We start from the raw sequence: 21817 nt of genomic DNA on the forward strand, positions 1-21817 counted from the left end.
TTTTTTTGGATTTTTTTGAATAAAAGTTAAGTTAGAATTCCCCATCCCCACACTAATATGGGCATTGTCCTCAATGGCCAAAATGATGGGAAATTATGCAAACATGATGCATGATTTCTACACTAAATGCAAGCTACACTAATCTACACTACATGATGCATGGTTTTTTGTTTATGACGGAGAGGATAATTTAGATTACCTCCCGTTGTGTATGCATGTACTTCCCCAAACCGAGTTAGACATTATTTCTAATGTCCTTAGGTTGGGTGTAGTTCATGCACACACGATGCAATGCATGAAACTAATTTGTCATTTTGGATTTTCAAAAGGTGGGAACAATAAAATGAGAACACCTCAATGGGGCCGAGGTGTTAGTCCTCTATGGTGCTAGGACTACTTCAACAATGATCAAGAAAAATAATTAAAACAAAGAAAGAAGTAGAACAAACCTCGAGAGGGTAGGAGCCTCCAAAGCTTGCTAATCTTCCATCATATCATCACTATCATCATCTTCCTCACTAGAAGTGGACTCATCACCACTTCCCTCTTCACTTTCTTGTTCATTTTGCTCATCATCCTCTTCTCCTTCTTCACTAGCCTCTTCATCAATGTTATCATCAACATCTTCATCACCGACAACCTCATTGTCATCCGGAAGCTCACCCCTAGATGCACTCGGAAAGAAGACTTCCCTATCCGCCCAACTAGGCAAAGGACATGAAGGATAAAGTAGTCCTTGCCTAGCTAAGTGAAGGAGGAGTGGATATTGGGCTAAGTAAGCATCTTCCCGGTCCTTGAAGGCTTGCTTGTGCATCTCTTGCATAAGAAGAGTCACATAATCCTTGTTTGCTTCAACACCTTCGGGTTTGAACTCTTGGTACTTGAAAGGATAGGGTGGTGTGACAATGGAAGAGGAGGGCATTTCAATTTCACCCTTTTGTTGTCGAATCATATATTCGGCCTCTTTTGAAAGGGGAAGGAGATAGTTGGTCCGGTGGACACTTAAACGACAAATCTTTGAAGGCAAAGTAAAATAGCTAGCCTCACTTGTGAGCCATCCATACTTGGTGTCAAGAGGGTTATGAGAGACCCACTTGTATTTGTTTATCATAGTATCAATATCAATGAGATGACCACCCTTTTTCGCCATATACTTGCTATCCTTGTTGAAGTTCGGATCAAAGTATTTAGCTAAAATAGTGACTAGACCTCAATTCACAATAACGGTAGTGCCTTGCTTCCCACAATCAATGTTTAGCCATCTATCCACCAAAAGCCTTAGAGAGTTGAAAGGCTTGGTGAATTCCCTTCCAATGTTCAAGGCCGACTCAAGAAGAACAAAATCGAGTTTGGTGAAATGGTTGGTGTCTTTTCTTGCAATGATGGTGTTCCTTATGACCTTGTGCCACACTCTAATGCCCGGATGGTGGACTAATAGAGCGCGACTAGCATGAAAGTTCTCAAATTTCCTTCCGGAAATCGCCTCCCAAAGAGGAGCGGGGTCATATTTGCCAACATTCTTGAAATAACTCGGTGAATCACTAAGACCCAAAGCTTTACCCATTTCCTCAAAGGAGATGCGCCTACTCACATTAGCTAGGCGAAACTCGATGCTTTCCATAGTCTCAACCTTGTTAACTTTTAAAGAACTCAAAAATTCTAAGGTAAGGGAGGGGTATGTCAATTCTTTTGATTCAAACAATTTTTCCAACCCCATGGCTTTAAAGAAGGCTCTAGTTTGCTAAAGGACACCCAAATTATCTAAGGCATCTTCACAAATAAACTTGGTGGATATAAATGATTTTCTAGCATACTTGGCAAAAGTGTCCCTATGGGTTTTGGAAATGAAAATTACCTCCGGATAGTTCGAAAGTTGATCAATTTCCGGAGTAGTAGATGTTGTTGCTTCCATGGGAGGTTGTTGTTGTTGCACTTCCAAGTTTGGGCTAGCTACCACCATAGCCAATGCTTTCTTTGCTTGAAGACTCTTTTGTCTTGATGAGAGTGCCTTTGCCTTTGGTGCCTTTGCCTTTGTTGCTTTTATTGCTCCCTTTGTCCTTGCCATTGATGATTAAACCAAGAGAAGAGTGAAAATCTTCAATTTCTAAGTGTACCCAAATCGATTTAAAGATGAAAGGCTTTGCCTTTATGAATTCAAAAATCGACTCAAAGGTTGAAGATTTTGTGCTTGGTTTTGATTTTTGTTGAAAGAAGAGTGATTGATTTGTTGTTAAAAGGATGTTTTGATTTGATTTTGGTGAATGTTGTTGAGGAATCTTGTTTTTGTGATAGAGAGGATGAGGGTTTTGGAGTTATGGGGTTTATGGGTAGTGTTTTGAATGAAGAAATGAAGAAATGAATGTGGGAGGGGGTTTATAATAAACCCGAAATATTTGAAATGCAGGGGGAAGATGGGCGGCTTTCCTTCGGGACGGTCGGATTCTGCCTGTTCTTGGTTGAGAAATTCTCGCCTAAAGACGGGCGTCTTTTAGCGAAGACGCTCGGATTTGTAAATGCGGGATGGGCGTCTTTTAGTGAAGACGGGCGGATTCCTTTCCAGGGATTTTTCTTGTTTTTCTCAGCCAAAAAGACGGGCGTCTTTCCTTTCAGGACGGGCGTCTTTTTGAAGACGGGCGGATTCTCTTGAAGGACGCCCGGATTTGCTAACAGTCTAAAAATTTCAAAAATTCAGCTCAGAAGGACAGGCGTCTTCTGCCCAATATGCCCGGATTGCCTGAAGACGAGCGGATTCTCTTGAACCCGCTCGGATTCTACCTCTTTTACCCGGATTCAGTTCCATCCGTGTACTTTGCATATCCCTATTCATTTTTCCATCCTTCAAAATCTCGTGTTCTTCATTGTGGGGGCACTACTAAGGCATGAATAGCCTAGGCAATTGCAATCCCCACACTAAGCTAAAGCACTACACATCAATTGAAATCATTAGTCCCTCCCTCACTTCTCTCAAACATGATAATTATCTTGATCAAAGTATAAAAATCCAAGAATAACAAAAATGCAATACAAGAATTGAAATGCGAGTTAGGGAGTTAGAAATAGTTACAAATGGTGGTTTAGGGAGGACTCCACCAAACTCTCACTCTTAGTGAGATTGTCATGGGGGCATGTCCAAGGTGTTGTTGATGTTGCTCAACACCTTGAAGAAGTAATCAAAAGCTTGTTCATTATCGTGATAAGGATCTTCAATAGACCTTTGCCCTTGTTGTCCGTCTTGATGGATAGCATTGCCAATGTAGGGATTAAAAATCCCTTCAAACTCGTCGTCCCAAAGACCACAAACTTCATCCACTTGATCACTAAAGATCACTTGAGTTGATAGAGACAACTCTCCCAATTTCTTGTCTTGGCCAATGAATCCATCTTCTTCTTCTTTGCTTGACTTTGATGAGCTTTGCAAGCTCTCTTTGTTACAATTCACTTCCTCTTTGAATGGAGCATCTTCAATTTTCTTCTTCCATTGGAGTTCCGACTTCTTCCTATCATCCTTCCGGCTATAATGATCAATCATAAAACATGGTTCATGCAAACGTGGAGCTCTCATAGTCTTGTCAAGATTAAAAGTTATACTCTCATCTCCCACTTCTAGAGTGAGCTCTCCATGTTTCACATCAATCACCGCACCCGCGGTGTGTAAGAAAGGTCTTCCTAGGATGATTGGAATGTTGGAGTCTTCTTCCATGTCAACAATGACAAAGTCCACCGGGATGAAAAATTTCCCAACTCTTACGGGAACATCTTCCCATATCCCTAATGGTGTCTTCGTCGATGTATCGGCCATTTGGAGTGTGATATTGGTGCATTTAAGCTCTCCCATCCCCAACATTTTACTCACCGAGTACGACATAACACTCACACTAGCCCCTAGATCACATAAGGCTTTGTTGATCGTGGTGTCGCCAATGGTACACGGTATTGAGAAGCTTCCCGGATCCTTGAGTTTTAGAGGTGAACTCCCTTGTAGTATTGCACTACTCACCTTAGTGAAGGCGATAGTCTCAAGCTTCCGAATCGACTTCTTCTTTGTGAGGATGTCTTTCATGTATTTTGCATAGGCCGACACGTGATTGATTAATTCCGTGAAAGTAATCGAGACTTCCAAATTCTTCACAATTTCTATAAATTTTCCAAGTTGGTCATCAAATTTGGGCTTGGCCTGACGACTTGGAAAAGGAAGTCTAATCACAATGGGCTCCTTCTCCTTGACCTTGTCTTCATTTTTCTTTGAAATTTCTTCTTTTGATGGTTCTCCATCCTTGGAGTTTTGCACAATTTCTTCCTTGTCACTAGCTTCCACAACTTCATCCTCAACTTACTTCTTTGGTGCTTCATACCTTGTACCACTTCTCAAGTGAATGGCACTAACCGTTTCATGTCTTGGGGGATTACTTTGAGGTGGTATATGCCCCTTTTGTCTTTGTGAGCTTGAATATGCTAGTTGAGTCAATTAGGTTTCCAACATTTTGGTGTGAGCTAGGATCTTGTTGATGGTGATTTCCTTTGCTTGACTATCTTTTTGCATTTGAGTGAAAAATTCTTGTTTATTCTTTTGCATTTGGAGGACCGCTTTTTGAACATCGAAACCTTGGTCATTTTGTTGATTGTATGGAGTTTGATTTTGGTAACCTTGGTTTTGGTTGTAAAAGGGTCTTTGATTTTGGTTTCTCATGGGTGGTGGGGTGTATGTTATTTGAGGGTTTTCAACATTTTGGCTTTTGTATGAGAGATTTGGATGGAATTTGGTGTTTTCATTGTAATAGTTGGAATAAGGGGTACCACTCTTGTATGCTTGGAAAGCATTCACTTGTTCATTTGTTCCCCTACATTCTTTTTGGTCATGTCCCAAAGTTCCACAATTCTCACATATCCCACTTGGGATTGATGAAGATGCCGTCATGGCATTAACATGATGCTTTGGTGATTTTGAGGCTTCTTCAAGTCTAGCCATAGCTTTTTCAAACTTCAAATTGATTGTGTCAATGTGAGCACTAAGTTGAGCACCCAATTGAGTAATGGAGTCCACTTCATGCTTTCCTCCTCTAGTAGCCTTGCGAGGTCTACTATATTGTGAGTTATGGACCGCCATTTCCTCAATCTTGTTCCAAGTTTGATTGTCATCAACTTCGGTGAACATTCCATTTGATCCCATGTTGAGAATGTTCCTTGAATCTTCATATAGACCGTTCCAAAATTGTTGTACCAAGAACCACTCGCTAAGTCCATGGTGAGGACATGAGCGACAAATTCCCTTGAACCGCTCCCAAGCTTCATACAAAGATTCTTCATCCCTTTGCTTACAACCCGTAATTTGAGCTCTTAGCATGTTAGTCTTTTCCGGTGGATAGAACTTTTTGTAGAAAGCTAGAGCCAACTTCTTCCAAGAATCAATTCCGAGAGTAGCCTTATCAAGGCCTTTCAACCATTGTTTCGCGGTGCCAATTAGAGAAAAAGGAAATAAGACCCATCGAATTTGGTCTTGAGTTATACCGGTTTGAGAAATCGCATCACAATAGTCACAAAAGGTTTCCATATGAGAATGAGGGTCTTCACTAGGCATCCTCCCCAAATTGGCTTCTTTCGACTAATTGGATAAATGCGGATTTGGCAATAAAATTTCCGGTTAGATGTTGTGGTGTGGGAGTACCATTGGGTAGGTTCTCCTCGGTGGGTACGGAATGTGATGAAAACTTAGGCATTGTGGGTTGATTTTGTGTTGTATTTTGTCTTGGGTTCTCCTCACCTTCTCTTGCAAAAGGGTTGATGAACTCAATAGTTGGTTGAATATCTACAACCTCACCAATACCTCTCAAATTTCTCCTAGCAAGTCTTCTATTGGTTGTCAAAGTTCTTTCAATTTCACGATCAAAAGGTAACAAATCACCTTGTGACCTTCTAGACATGCAAAATATCAAACAACTCGAAAACAATTAGAACAAACCTTGAGGAGTTTTACTTCCCCAAGGCAAAGAAAGACACAACTAATAACAATATAAGAAAATCTAAATCAAGTTAACACCGTCCCCGGCAACGGCGCCATTTTTGGTCGGAGACAATCTTTTCGGTAACTTGTCGTTAGGAGCACCTAGACCAAAACACAATTTATAACTTCACAAACAACTCTACAATTAGTAAAGAGGCAAGTAAAGGTCGGCTCCCAAGGGACGGGAATTGAGATGAGATTTCTATTGCAACTAGTGGTGTCTTAGGGGTGTCACAATTGGGGTTGATGTAGAAGGTCACTAAACTAAATAGCAATGAAAATAAACAAGCAAGATGAATTAAAAGGGTTGTAAACAATTGATAAAAAGCACTACGGTGTCAAGGGGTCATAGGTGAATCATGGGAATTGATCATACAAACATGTTCTCAAATTATAAGCAAGCAATTATTGTTGTGATGGATTGAGTTGGGTTATATCTTACAATCCTAGGAAAGTTTGGGTCCCGGAGCCGAATCGATTAGATTGTACAACACTTACAAGTCGACTTAATCTTCCCTACTCAACAACATGCATGGTCTAATGAGACTCGAGTTGGTTTATGTCTTACAAGTCTCATTGAAAAGATAGGTGATGGGTAAAAAATGCAAGGATTCATAGGCTCGCATTTCATCAAACATAACATGTGCATGAGTTGAGATCAAAACAAGCAAGCAAATAAACGATGAAAGCATATTAATTTAAGCATGAATCATTCCCCATGTTAGTTTCCCCTAATTACCCATTAACCCTAGCTAGGTGACTACTCACTCATTATCATGTTGAACATGCTAGCAAGGTTGTCAATCATACTAACAAAGTGAAACATGATGAATAAATGAAAGTAATTAACAATAATTAAAAAGGGATTAAGAGAATTATACCTACTAATGATTCCAATAATAAAGCAAGAATAAAAGAAGTACTTGATGCTTGATTGAGAGGTTGTCAATCTCCCAATAATAACCCAAGTAATCTTCAATTACCCAAAATAAAGGATGAACAAAAGAGAGATTAAGGAAATAAAACTTGTATTAAAACTTGATTAATTGTTGATTACAAAACTAAAGAGAGATTTGATTGATATTAACTACACTAAAGATTGCTAAGAAGAACATGTTCTTCCAATTAGACTAATGGGGTATTTATAGTGGAAATTAGGTGGATGCATTAGGGTTAACTAAGGGCTTAAATGACGATTAAGTCCCTACTTAAGGAAACGCCGGTATTTTTAGAAGGATGGGCATCTTTCTTGAAGCTTGAAGAAACGAAGTTGTGCTGTCTTGGAATCCGTGCGTCTTAGGCACGGGACGGCCGGATTCGATGGTCTCTGCCCGGGCGTCTTTGGGAGAAGACGGGCGTCTTCTGGTAGCTGCTGCCTGGGCGTCTTTGGGAGAAGACGCACGGATTGTGGTGCTGGGGACGGGCGTCTTCAGGACAATCCGCACGGATTCTTTCGCTCGATCTTGTTTCTTCTTCTTTTCTTCCCTTTTCTTCATAAAATCCTTGGGGATTTCCTTGGGGATGCAAGGATCTTTCCTCATCATTGCCCATCTACTATAATATGTACAAAGGCCTTCTAATCTTGTCTCTCCTTGATGCTTGGTCATTGAATTCAATCAATTTAGTCTCATTTTGCCATGAAAATGCAAGGTTTGCACTCCTTTCCTACCAAGGACACAAAACCTCAAAGAATATGCAAAACAAAGAACTAAAGAAAATAAATGACCCAAAATATGCACTAAAAAGCATGGGAACAAGGCTAATTCGGGGACTAAATATGCTCTAATTATGGTCACATCAGTCATGCTGAACCTTTCAAGAATCTTATCTAAATAAGACTCCTGACTCAGTGATAACGTGATCTATCTCAATAGATAGGATTCCCAATATGCGTTGTGCCTCACCCAGATCTTTCATCTGGAAATGGTTCTTCAACCATCCTTTTACCGAAGATAAGAGAGAAATGTCATTCCCAATCAAGAGTATGTCATCGACATACAATATCAAGAAAACAATCTTGCTCCCACTCGACTTGATATATAAGCATGGTTCCTCGACCGATCGAGTGAAACCATACTCTTTTGTCACCTGGTCGAAACGATGATTCCAACTCCGAGAAGCTTGCTTAAGTCCATAAATGGAACGCTTAAACTTGCACACTTTCTTAGGATTTTCAGGATCTATGAAACCTTCGGGTTGCACCATGTACAACTCCTCCTCAAAATAACCGTTTAAGAAGGCGGTTTTCACATCCATTTGCCAAATTTCATAGTCATGAAAAGCGGCGATCGCTAAGATAATCCGAATGGAACGCAGCATAACTACGGGTGCAGAAATTTCATCATAATGCAATCCGTGCACTTGAGTGAAACCTTTTGCCACTAGTCGTGCCTTATAGGTATCTGGTTACCCGTCTACAGAATGCTTTATTTTGTAAAGCCATTTGCACTGTAGAGGTTTTACCTTATTAGGTAAATCAACAAGATCCCATACGTCATTCTCATACATGGAGTCCATCTCGGATTGCATGGCTTCAAGCCATGGCTTTGAGTCGGAACAGGTCATGGCACCTATATAGGTAGCGGGTTCATTCCTCTCTAGGAGCAAAACGTCATTCTCCTCGACCATACCAATGTATCTGTCTGGAGGATTAGAGACTCTACCCGACCTCCTAGGTTCCTGAGGAATATTAACCGTAACATCAGTTGAATAAACAACTTCCTCCATCTGTTCCTCGGTTGTTGGTTCTTGAATCTCCGACAGCTCAAAGGTTCTATTACTTGTCTTGTTCTCGAGAAATTCTTTCTCTAAGAACTTTGCACTAGCCGCAACAAAAACTCGATGTTCGGTAGGCGAATAGAAGTAATGACCAAACATTCCTTTTGGATAACCAATAAAGTATGTCTTGACCGATCGCGGGCCGAGCTTATCCTCGTGTCTCCACTTGACATAAGCCTCGCAGCTCCAAACCCGTATAAAGGACAAGTTAGGGACCGCTCCCTTCCACATTTCATATGGAGTCTTGTCGACAGCTTTAGACGGACTTCGGTTAAGTATAAGAGCAGCTGACAAAAGAGCAAAACCCCATAATGAATCAGGTACTACCGTGTGACTCATCATGGATCGAACCATATCAAGTAATGTTCGATTTCTCAGTTCGGACACACCATTTTATTGAGGTGTTCCAGGTGGAGTTAACTGTAAAACGATTCCACAGTCTTTAAGGTGTTGATCAAACTCATTTGAAAGATATTCGCCACCCCGATCTGAACGGAGTGCTTTAACCTTTCTTCCCAGTTGGTTCTCAACCTTATTCTGGTATTCCTTGAATTTTTCAAAGGACTCACTTTTATGCTTCATTAAGTAGACATATCCGTATCTACTCAAATCGTCCGTGAAAGTGATAAAATATCTATAGCCATCTCTAGCGGTAATTGACATAGGTCCACATACATCAGTATGTATGAGTCCTAATAGGTCACTAGCGCGCATTCCAACACCTTTGAAGGAAATTCGAGTCATTTTGCCGATGAGAAATGATTCACACGTGCCAAATGTAGAAAAATCGAATGCGGGAATAGTCCCATTCTCGACGAGTTTCTTTACACGTTTTTCATTTATGTGTCCCATTCAACAATGCCATAGATAAGTTTGATCTTTGTCACCAACCTTTAATTTCTTATTATTCACGTGTAATATATCCGTGATTTGATCTAAGATGCAAATTGTAATACCCCGTATTTTTATATAATATAATTAATTAAACGGATATTATTTTATATTAATTATTATACATTTTATATCACAATTATGTCGGGAAAATAGTTGAGTCGATAATTAGTTAAACTATCGCAAGTTAATAAAGACGGGTTTAAAAGGAATTCGAAAGGTGAGCTAAACAATTAAACAGTGACCCATTTGAGCTGGCCCAATACAGTTTCAGCCCAATTAACCCTAACCCTAACCCTAATTAATCCTAAAGACTACCTACCCTAATCCCTCAACCCGCCTCCCTCTAAACTCAGCCGCCTCCCTCCTTTCCTCATCTCAAACTTCACCCTCACGCAAAACGAGAGAGAGAGAGAGAGCATAGGTGGTTGACGGCACAGCAAGGACGAGCAAGGGACCATTGTCGACGACCTAGGGTGGCCGTGGTGGCAGCTATGGCGGCAGGAAGGTAAGGAGTTCAACCCTCCCTCTGTTTTTCATATTTGATGTCGGGTTTTTGGTGATTGTTTCGTGACTTAGAGAGGTGAGGATAGTAGTTGTTGATGGGGTATTGGTAATGGGTGGTAAGGGACGAGTGTTATGGTGGTGGTTAGGGTGGTGTTGGGTGGTAATGGTGGTTGTGAAAGGCGGCAGCGATAGGGGTGATGAAACGGGTTTATAATATGGGTTTTCAGGCGGTTTACACGACTATATTGGGGTGGCACCACCATGGACTCGGGGGAGGTCGAAATGGTGGTGCCATGACGTCTGGGTTCACGGGCTGACGGAGAGCAGGGCAGTGGTGAGTTGGCAGGTGATGGTTGTTAGCTGCGGTGGTGGTTTGGGCGAGAACAGGGGTGTTTGGTGAGGCACGACTGTGAACCAGGCCAAAAGACGGCCGTGGTTCACCTCGCCGGCGGCCGTCGACCCCAGTGGGAGTGGCCGTTGGTGGCTGGGGCAGAGTGGGTGTTTGAGATGGCGGTTGACACGGCCTTGTGGTGGCCGGTGGTGGTGCGTGGGTGAGAGTGAAGGGGTGGTGTTGGTGACGGGTTATTTTAGTGATTGAATCGGGTTTTTGTCATTGTTTAATCTTTAGAATCCGTTAAGTTATCGCATGCTTAATTAATTAATTTAATTCCCGAGTTAAGTAAACGATTAAAGACGGGTTTTGAGTCGGGTTGTTGAATTGTTCAAATGTTGATGCGGGTTTTCTTAAAAGCATAATTCGTTTAATCCTTTAAATATCATTTGGGTTTAGTTCCGAGTATTTAAAATAAAATAATAATTAATCATAATTAATTACTTTGAGTCGGGACTGGTTAAAATGGAAAGTTACTATATCGGGAAAGTTTCTATTTTGGGAGATCTCTATATTTAGTAGTTAGTATTTATATTATTATAATTGTTTTAGGTGACGAATTCGTGATGGATCGATAATCAAATTCATTGCTTTATGTTTGGATCGCTTAAACTACTTAATTGGATTTCTTTGGCACTTTGAGGTAGGGAAATACACTTGTCCTATTATCGTTATTAATCGAATTGTGTTGACTTGTTTCATGGTGGTTGAATTACGTTATCATTTATATTCGGGAAGGTGATTGATTGATTTGATCGTATTGAGTATGATATCACAACATCGGGTAATTGGCATGACTTTATGATTTATCGATTCGGTGATTTATATACATATTGCATTGCATTAATTATCGTTGAGCATTTCATATGCATTGGAGTTGGAGGACGATGTGGTGGTGACGATGTTGAGATACGATGTGATGTTGTGATAAGGCCCGGGCGGGTTCTCGCAGACTTGCCCTGGTGTCCTCACAAGCGAGTGGGCAGATCGGCTACGGTCGATATATATAGTCTACCGGGGATCGGTATGGTTGGGTTGTCCGGGTTATGAGATATGAGAAATGAGATATGAGATACGAGTTGAGATGGAGATGGAGGTGACGGAGGATCATGCATATTATATTTTGTTGTTTAATTGTTTTCCTACTCAGCCTTCGCGGTGACCGACCCGTGTATTCGTACGCCTGTGATGATCCAATTATGGGGAGCGGATTGTGGTATTTCGAGACCGATAGGAGCTGGCCGGGAAGAGAGCTTGGATGACGGACTTAGTGCCTAGCCCACCTTAGTCTTACTAGTAGTTTTATCAGACTTCATCTTTTGGTCATATTTTGGAGACTTTGTTTTAATTCCAGTTGTAATCTCACTATAAGCATTTAATAAAGTATTGTGTTTCTTTCCTTTGTTATCTATCGCCTCGGGTTTCGAGATGGTAACACCGTCAATTATCCGAGGAGTCCTAGTTCGGCCCTTAAATAAATGGGGTGTTACAAAGTGGTATCGAGCGAACGATCCTCGTGCCTAAACCAATGAGCCCAATGAACATAGGATGTGTCTAATTAAAATGAACCCGGGATAGAACTGTTAGGAGCACACTAAGGTAAGGTATGAGTTAGGGGCCCCCTCACACCGAACAGCCCGGCCCTCTCGATTTGACCCGGAAACCCCGAGTGTATATGAGAGAAAGGGTAGCAAAGTGGCTTGAGGTAGAGCATGAAATTCCTACATCGTTGTCTAAGTGTTAATCGATTGATACATTGATTATTGCATAATCGAGTAATGTATACCTTGCGATCCATATATTCTAACCATTCTGGTGACAACGCTACGTCAAGTATTTTGTATGAATGATGACGTGAGCATATGATGTTGTAGAAATGAGAAATAAAATTTTCGAGTTCAGGTTAATAATCAATGAAGTGTTGTGGTAGCCGTGAATATGAAAATAATTGCGAGTCGATGATAGTACCTAGTTGGAAGTTGAATGATGTGTTGATTGTACTACTATGCCTAGTAATATGCGGTTATGTGATCCCGAAGCCATGCTAGTATAGTATTGTGATAGTAATTAGAAACACTGTTGAATTGCATGTTTTTAGTCATAGCAATCGTGATTTAGACGTACGGAGTAGATCGAGATGCGAAGGGATTCTACGGGATAGAGGTTACGAAATGTACATTGTGAGATTTAAGTCGGGATGGATTAGTATCGATAGTATAGTTATAAGAATTGGGACATAGAAATGAATGACATAGTGATAAAACTCGTTTTGGTTGGTGTTACTCTTTAATTGACCTTACTGCCATTTCTTCTCTGTTTATTGCCTACGGATAAAAATTTTATGAGAGGTAGTCTTGTGAGTTAGTGTTCATTTGGCGTCGGTTTCATGCTTATATGATATACAGATTAGGAGTAATAAATATTTTAGTGAGCTATGGTTAGAGAGTTCCTGTGCAGTGATGTTTGACCAAAGATTTTATAAAATTCTCATTTAAATTGTATTAATAATTTTTGCATAATTCCAACTCCACCGATCAAAAGAGTCGTATACGTTTCAAATTAATAAGCCACGAAAAATCTTGATGTCTCAATATTAAATAATAAGTTTTGCAAACTGACCCAAGTTTTGGACCAATAGCTGTCACATGTTTGTTTGGACCAACTGAGTTGTAAAATTTTTTTTTAAAATGGAATTCTTGTGCTTTAGACCTAATCTTTTTTTTCCTGTGTTTTTAACTCTCCGTATCTTACAAAATAATATGAATCAAGTTTTAATCGAACGGTTATTTATTCGTGATCCTTGAAAGTCACAACGTGAATCATGACTTGTAAATGTGCATTCTAAGTTGAGTTTTCATACAATAGTTGGTTAATTCATGAGCTTTAATAATGTGAATTTATAATGTTTTATATGATGATAGTAGCACGCATGTTCAGTAGTTATGTATCTTAATCAGTGATAGAATTAAAACTTAGTTGATAACATTGTTGGCATGATAGTATGAGTAAAATTGGATAGCTTAATTTGATTTTAATCGAGGGTGAAATATTTGATACGAGTCCAGTTGTTTGAATATTTTATCTACATATGGCATGTTGTAATATCTCTAGTGTGTTCGTCATATTTGCATAGAGGTCGGATATATATAAATATAAAACTACAGTGTCATATCGTGGTAAAGTCGATGGCGTTAAATGATAATTTGATTGTTCTAATATAATCGCATGAATTTTTATAATAATTATGTTTAAATGTTTACACATGGATGGTAATAATGAGTACGTTCAAATGTTCACACATGTAGGATGCATCTGAGTTCTAATGTCTTTCATATGAGTTGTGTGCCCATAGTTGTATTTATTACCTTCATCACATTAAGTTATTTCAGTTGGACCTAAGCCTATAACATGATAATAAACAGCGTCGTTATTCCTCATTGAACATGTTCGTTATTACATTGTCATAAAATGCTAAAGTGATTCTTGCAATTGTATGGGCGTGACATAAAGGAAATTGTTTGATATAACACGACATTTGACATATCTATATTCTCGAGTCGTCACTATCAATTATATTTTAATAAGATTGTTTATGATAATTATAATGACAATTATAATGGGATAACCCTTTGATGATTCACATGATATGCATTGGTTTAAATGATAGTCATTATAGTTACATTTAATTGAGCCTACGAGTTGCCTAATTATTCAATCATGCAAATCAGAGAAGTTGTTCAAGTTGCTAATCTTTTATCATAGCTAGTGTTCTACAAAGTATATGATGGCAAATGTATATGTTTAAACTATTTATACAATATCTCTTGTTTTGCTGAAAATGAATTATACTAAGTTCTTTGGACACAATTGAATGATATGGTTGCTAAAATGTGAAACATAGGTGTGATATGGAAGTAATGTTGTCGTTGTCATAGATCATAGGTAGTTACTTTTATTGGGAAACATGTTTTCAGAATTGATATCGTGCAAACAATTTTTATAATTTAAGATATGAATTTTGAGTATGTCGTTGATTGCTTAAATTCATCGACCTAATTCGTGACCTAAACCAGTGAGTGAGTAAGGGGTTGTATGGACATGTCAATAAGATCCTGTGATTGTGATAGATAGTAGTGGTAGATCTATTTCTGTGATATGTTTACAAATGTGAGAAGTTCTTAAACTGTTTTGTTGATTTTGCTCTCATTCGTTCATAGTCTATAATTGATCATCAAATTTATTAGTTGTGAAACCGTGTAAACCATGATTCCTTTCGTGTTGTTCTTTTAGTTGATGTTGTGTTTTTAAGTTACGCATGAGCTAGTAATAAATGTTACGTGTTGACAATCAGTTAATTCCTTAATAAAACCTTGTTTCGACCTTAATGTTGATGCGCAACCTCTTATCATGTATTCTTTCCTGTCACGTGTGGTTGATAATGATCTTGTTGCATAGGTATATGAAAATTTGAAAAGAGGTTACGAGGACGTAACCATGTTTCTAGTCGGGTAGGATTGTAAAATCTTAATGTTTATATTGCACTTAGTTGTAGATGGTGGTTTTGATCAAGTAAATGTTTCGTTGTGGGGTACCTATGCAAATGAGTTATATATGTTTGTTCCTACTTCTGTTAGTTGGTTGATGTGGGAAAAAAAAAAAAAAAAAAAAAAAAAAAAGTGTGACTAAACCACTGGTATTGAGTTATGATTTGTGGGGCCTTTGTGCCGAGTTACGTTGCGGTCCAGTGCGACCATGGTTAACGAGTTTATGTTGAGTTTGAGATCGGAATTGAGATGGAAAGATGATGGTGTTCTCAGATGAGTATTTAGTTGTTATATATTTGTGTTCTCAGGTAGTTATTAGTTGCAGTTAGTTGGGTTAAGAAAAGACGAGTTAAACTTCGGGACGAAGTTTATTTTTAGGAGGGCAGAATGTAACATTTCGTATTTGTTATGTGTAATTGATGTGTCAAAAGTGTGTGTTAACCAAGTTAGAAATACGCGACGTCCGTAAGTACGATATGCAATACCATTCGGAGGTTTGGGTACGGGAGCGAACTTCGGGACGAAGTTCATTTTAAGGGGGGAAGACTGTAATACCCCGTATTTTTATATAATATAATTAATTAAACGGATATTATTTTATATTAATTATTATACATTTTATATCACAATTATGTCGGGAAAATAGTTGAGTCGATAATTAGTTAAACTATCGCAAGTTAATAAAGACGGGTTTAAAAGGAATTCGAAAGGTGAGCTAAACAATTAAACAGTGACCCATTTGAGCTGGCCCAATACAGTTTCAGCCCAATTAACCCTAACCCTAACCCTAGTTAAACCTAAAGACTACCTACCCTAATCCCTCAACCCGCCTCCCTCTAAACTCAGCCGCCTCCCTCCTTTCCTCATCTCAAACTTCACCCTCACGTAAAACGAGAGAGAGAGAGAGAGCATAGGTGGTTGACGGCACAGCAAGGACGAGCAAGGGACCATTGTCGACGACCTAGGGTGGCCGTGGTGGCAGCTATGGCGGCAGGAAGGTAAGGAGTTCAACCCTCCCTCTGTTTTTCATATTTGATGTCGGGTTTTGGTGATTGTTTCGTGACTTAGAGAGGTGAGGATAGTAGTTGTTGATGGGGTATTGGTAATGGGTGGTAAGGGACGAGTGTTATGGTGGTGGTTAGGGTGGTGTTGGGTGGTAATGGTGGTTGTGAAAGGCGGCAGCGATAGGGGTGATGAAACGGGTTTATAATATGGGTTTTCAGGCGGTTTACACGACTATATTGGGGTGGCACCACCATGGACTCGGGGGAGGTCGAAATGGTGGTGCCATGACGTCTGGGTTCACGGGCTGACGGAGAGCAGGACAGTGGTGAGTTGGCAGGTGATGGTTGTTAGCTGCGGTGGTGGTTTGGGCGAGAACAGGGGTGTTTGGTGAGGCACGGCTGTGAACCAGGCCAAAAGACGGCCGTGGTTCACCTCGCCGGCGGCCGTCGACCCCAGTGGGGGTGGCCGTTGGTGGCTGGGGCAGAGTGGGTGTTTGAGATGGCGGTTGACACGGCCTTGTGGTGGCCGGTGGTGGTGCGTGGGTGAGAGTGAAGGGGTGGTGTTGGTGACGGGTTATTTTAGTGATTGAATCGGGTTTTTGTCATTGTTTAATCTTTAGAATCCGTTAAGTTATCGCATGCTTAATTAATTAATTTAATTCCCGAGTTAAGTAAACGATTAAAGACGGGTTTTGAGTCGGGTTGTTGAATTGTTCAAATGTTGATGCGGGTTTTCTTAAAAGCATAATTCGTTTAATCCTTTAAATATCATTTGGGTTTAGTTCCGAGTATTTAAAATAAAATAATAATTAATCATAATTAATTACTTTGAGTCGGGACTGGTTAAAATGGAAAGTTACTATATCGGGAAAGTTTCTATTTTGGGAGATCTCTATATTTAGTAGTTAGTATTTATATTATTATAATTGTTTTAGGTGACGAATTCGTGATGGATCGATAATCAAATTCATTGCTTTATGTTCGGGACTGCTTAAACTACTTAATTGGATTTGCTGGCACTTTGAGGTAGGGAAATACACTTGTCCTATTATCGTTATTAATCGAATTGTGTTGACTTGTTTCATGGTGGTTGAATTACGTTATCATTTATATTCGGGAAGGTGATTGATTGATTTGATCGTATTGAGTATGATATCACAACATCGGGTAATTGGCATGACTTTATGATTTATCAGTTCAGTGATTTATATACATATTGCATTGCATTAATTACTGTTGAGCATTTCATATGCATTGGAGTTGGAGGACGATGTGGTGGTGACGATGTTGAGATACGATGTGATGTTGTGATAAGGCCCAGGCGGGTTCTGCAGGACTTGCCCTGGTGTCCTCACCGCGAGTGCGGCAGATCGGCTACGGTCGATATATATAGTCTACCGGGGATCGGTATGGCTGGGTTGTCCGGGTTATGAGATATGAGAAATGAGATATGAGATACGAGTTGAGATGGAGATGGAGGTGACGGAGGATCATGCATATTATATTTTGTTGTTTAATTGTTTTCCCTACTCAGCTTCGGTGGCCGACCCGTGTATTCGTGTACGCCCTGTGATGATCCAATTATTGGGGAGCAGATTGAGGTATTTCGAGACCGATAGGAGCTGGCGGGAAGAGAGCTTGGATGACGGACTTAGTGCCTAGCCCACCTTAGTCTTACTAGTAGTTTTATCAGACTTCATCTTTTGGTCATATTTTGGAGACTTTGTTTTAATTCCAGTTGTAATCTCACTATAAGCATTTAATAAAGTACTGTGTTTCTTTCCTTTGTTATCTACTGCCTCGGGTTTCCGAGATGGTAACACCGTCAATTATCTGAGGAGTCCTAGTTCAGGCCCTTAAATAAATGGGGGTGTTACACAAATTCCATTCATGGAAACTGCTTTGCCATAAACCATTTCATTAAAAGAGAATATACAGCTATTATCCTTTATTGAAAATGAAAACCCGTCTTTATTAAGTACGGAAACAGAAATAATGTTCTTAGATAAACTGGGTACATAGTAACAGTTATATAAATATAACTCAAAACCACTTGGGAGTTGGATTACGTATGTTCCCTTTGAGACTGCAGCAACTCTAGCACCATTCCCGACTCGCAGGTCCACATCACCCTTTTCCGAGAGGTGTGATGTTTTTTAGGCCCTGCAAATGATTACACAGATGAGAACCACAACTAGTATCAAGTACCCAAGTTCCGAAACTTTCATGGTTAATCTCAATCATATGAATATAAGATGACATACCAACAACAGTGACGCGGCCTGCTTTTATGTCCTCACGGTACACGGGACAGTTCCTCCTCCAATGCCCAGTCTTGTGGCAATGGTGGTACTCAATGTCACTGCCCTTGCTCTTTGTCCTGCCTTGTGAGCCACTAGTCTCACCAGGCCCACTCTTACCATTTCCTGGCTTCTTAAACTTTGGCTTTCCTACAGTTAGGTCACCGGGAGCTTTGCCCTTACCCTTATCCTTGTTGGAAATCATGAGAACATCTTGCTTCATGCTCCCACTCAATTTCATATCCTTCTCGGTCTGTACGAGAAGTGAGTGTAGCTCATGAGGACTTTTCTTCATGTCATTCATGTAGTAATTTGCCCTGAAGAGGGCAAAACCATCATGAAGTGAATGAAGCATACGGTCTGATGCGTGTCCTTTATATAAGGTTTTCACCTCATTTTTACACGCATTTCTGTGCTTTTTATGTAGCATCTGGCTACAAATACCCCCGAATATTCTACTTTGGTCCGTTTATTGTATTTTGCAGGAATTGACCGAGGAGGAGCTAAAATGAGCCTTAATTGTCCCAATGGTATGCATTCATGGGAAATATGGAGCCGGAGCTTAGGAATTTCACACCTGGAGTGCGCATGAGCTGAGCAAGGGAGAAACACGAGTCCTGACGTGCTTATATAGCTCGATCGAGTGGTTTTACTGCTCGATCGAATGCTTTTTACATTGAAGTTGGTCGATCGACTGGTTAGTGGAGTCGATCGAGGAAGTTCAAACAGCAGTGCTCGATCGAGTGGATGCACTAGCTCGATCGAGTGACTTGGAGTTCGATCGAGTAATCATCTTACTCGATCGAGGGGTTCTCGTGCGCTTTAGTTTAATTCTACCTAATCTTTTATGGGCCTTTCATAATCAGTCCATAGGTTAGGTTTAAGATGTTTTTACAGTATAAGACTGAGGAGAACACTACGTTACTCCTATCGCCTTTACTACGCACATTTCCACTGTTACTTTTGACAGTTCTTCGGATCTTTGTTCACTACTTTGCTACTCGAATTTCGGTATTATCAATCCATTTAATTCTTAATCATTTTTATTGTTCTTAATTCCTTTTCTTCTCTTTGATTTATAGTCGTTCAATCATCTTTTTATATTTGTCATCATGTTTAGTTTTGATTGTTTGGTTATCGTAATTGTTAATCTGATAGTTATGAGTAGCTAATTTCCTTTGCTAAGGCTATAGGGGATCCATGATTTGAAGGGAGAGTAATCGAATTACTGGGTTAATGCTAGTATTGTCCATGTTGTTAAAATGCTACATATAATTGTAATTGCCTAATTGAGTCGACGCAATTAGACCCTTATCCTTGGTGGACCCTGACCTGGACCGAAAGGTTGGAAGGGGGAGACTAGTAGCGAACAATAGAGTATTGCAGCGAGGACGAAAGTTAAACTGTTTACACTTTAGGGTGAATTAAGGACCGAAAGGTGACGTTCGCTACCCCTTGGACTGTATTGCATTGACCTGGGACCTAGATTACTCGACCGGACGATTGTGGTGAACCGCTTGTCTTAGCTATTCTCTTTATCTGTTAAACTCCTTTCTTTATTCCTCTTTTCTTTACTCTCTTTAGTTTAGAAACCACAAATTATAAACCCCGATTTGGTTACTTAGACGAGCCTAGTTTTAGCAGTCAAATTCCTACCTCTCTGTGGATTCGACCCGACTTCCCTAGCTATACTAGTTAGTTGGCCAGTTGGTTATTTTTGACAGGTACGCGACAGCCGTGTCAAATTTTGGCGCCGTTGCCGGGGAGGTGGTGCATATTTGTTGCTTAAATTAAGTTTGTCTCTCGTCTCAAGGAATTCATTCCTTGAGACTGATCTCATTTTCGCGAAGCTTTGATTAGTTTTGCAGGATAGCAGTTTATTTGCCAAGATGCCTACGATTACAGAGCATACAGAGCCATGTGGTAGATGCGGTGAGGAAGGGCACGACCTTTATGAGTGCACGGCAGGTGTAGAGCGTGCCATTGCATACAAGAAGTTCAAGCAGGGAGTTCCTTTCTCCCAGTTATATGAGGAGATAAAGAGCGTTTCTACCCCTTCTACGCCAACATCACAGCCGGGCTCTCCTTCTTCAAGAGAAGCAATTGCCGAACCGAAATCCATCATGTTGCAATCGGATTACATTATATCGGAATTGAGAGAGCAAGTCGCGCAGCCTAACACTCGCGGCAGACCAAGCCAAGACTCCTCCAATTTGCGATTCCGTCAGTGCAATGAACTTCCAAAGTGACTTTAATCATGAAGAAAATGAGGTGTCGACGGTGATGAAGAAGACGATTTAGATGAGTTCTGCGCAGAAATGCTTGCTGCGTGTGCAAGTAACCACTCGATCGAGCAACACATCCACTCGATCGAGCGGTTCTAATCACCGATCACTCGATCGAGTGACATTGGATCGATCGAGAGTCACAGAGCCCCAGGTTGGTCGATCGAGTGAAGAGGCTGAAGAAGGCACTCGATCGAGTGCCAGGATAGGTCGATCGAATGAAATTGAGGAAGAAAGCGGTCGATCGACCGGTGAAGACGTTCGATCGATCTTTGTAAGTGGCGGGAATCCCAATTTGTTAATTAATACCGCCACCGTGTCATCTCCCCCCCTTTGTGGAGACGTCACGAATTGATAAGGGTAAAGGAAAGGTCGCAGGACCACTCATCGCTACCAGGGTACCTTTTCCGAGTCGCCCCGAAGGACGCAAGGATCGAGCAACAACAAGACGACGGTAAGTTCGTAGACATCGTGAAGAACCTCCGGTAACTGTTCCTTTTTCTCGAACTTGTCACTCAAGTGCCCACTTACGCTAAGTTTATGAAGGAGATCGTGACGCGTAAGAGGAACTTGAGTGAATTTGAGACGATTTCATTTATGGAAGAGTCTAGTAACCTACTGTTAAATAAGGCCCCTCCAAAAATGAAAGACCCGGGCAGCTTTTCTATTACTTGTGTCATAGGCAATATGATTATTGATAAGGCCCTTTGCGACTTAGGTGCCAGTGTTAGTGTCATGCCCCTTCCTGTCTGCAAGAAATTGAAACTGAGTCACTTCAAAGTGACTAACATTACCCTGGATGGTGATAGATCTGTTAGGAGACCTTTAGGTGTCTTGGAGGATGTGCCTGTGAAAATAGGCAAGCTTTACATCCCAAAGAGATTTCATTGTTTTGGACATAGCCGAGGACACCCCGGACCCAGCATTATTCTAGGAAGACGTTCCTTTTTGTACAGTGGGCGTTATTGATGTTAGACAAGGGCGTCTGACTCTTGCAGTAGGGGATGACGCTATCACCTTTAGTTTGCCTAATACTTTAGCCCACCCAATGATCGAGGACACTTGTTATTCGGTCGATATCATTGATGAGTCTATTTATGACTTCTGGTCGGGTTCTTT

General features: G+C 40.5%; 1 non-coding gene and 1 pseudogene across 1 annotated transcript; both read left to right on the top strand.

Annotated features, from left to right (window-relative positions):
• LOC141640245 (uncharacterized) overlaps positions 1–21817 on the top strand; it is a 199841-nt pseudogene that overhangs the window by 18495 nt on the left and 159529 nt on the right.
• LOC141640310 (small nucleolar RNA R71) lies at positions 5235–5341 on the top strand. The gene has a single exon (XR_012542942.1). It is a non-coding gene; the product is annotated as a small nucleolar RNA R71 (small nucleolar RNA).

The sequence above is a fragment of the Silene latifolia genome, unplaced genomic scaffold (genome assembly GCF_048544455.1).
Source record: "Silene latifolia isolate original U9 population unplaced genomic scaffold, ASM4854445v1 scaffold_75, whole genome shotgun sequence".
NCBI classification, from domain to species: domain Eukaryota; kingdom Viridiplantae; phylum Streptophyta; class Magnoliopsida; order Caryophyllales; family Caryophyllaceae; genus Silene; species Silene latifolia.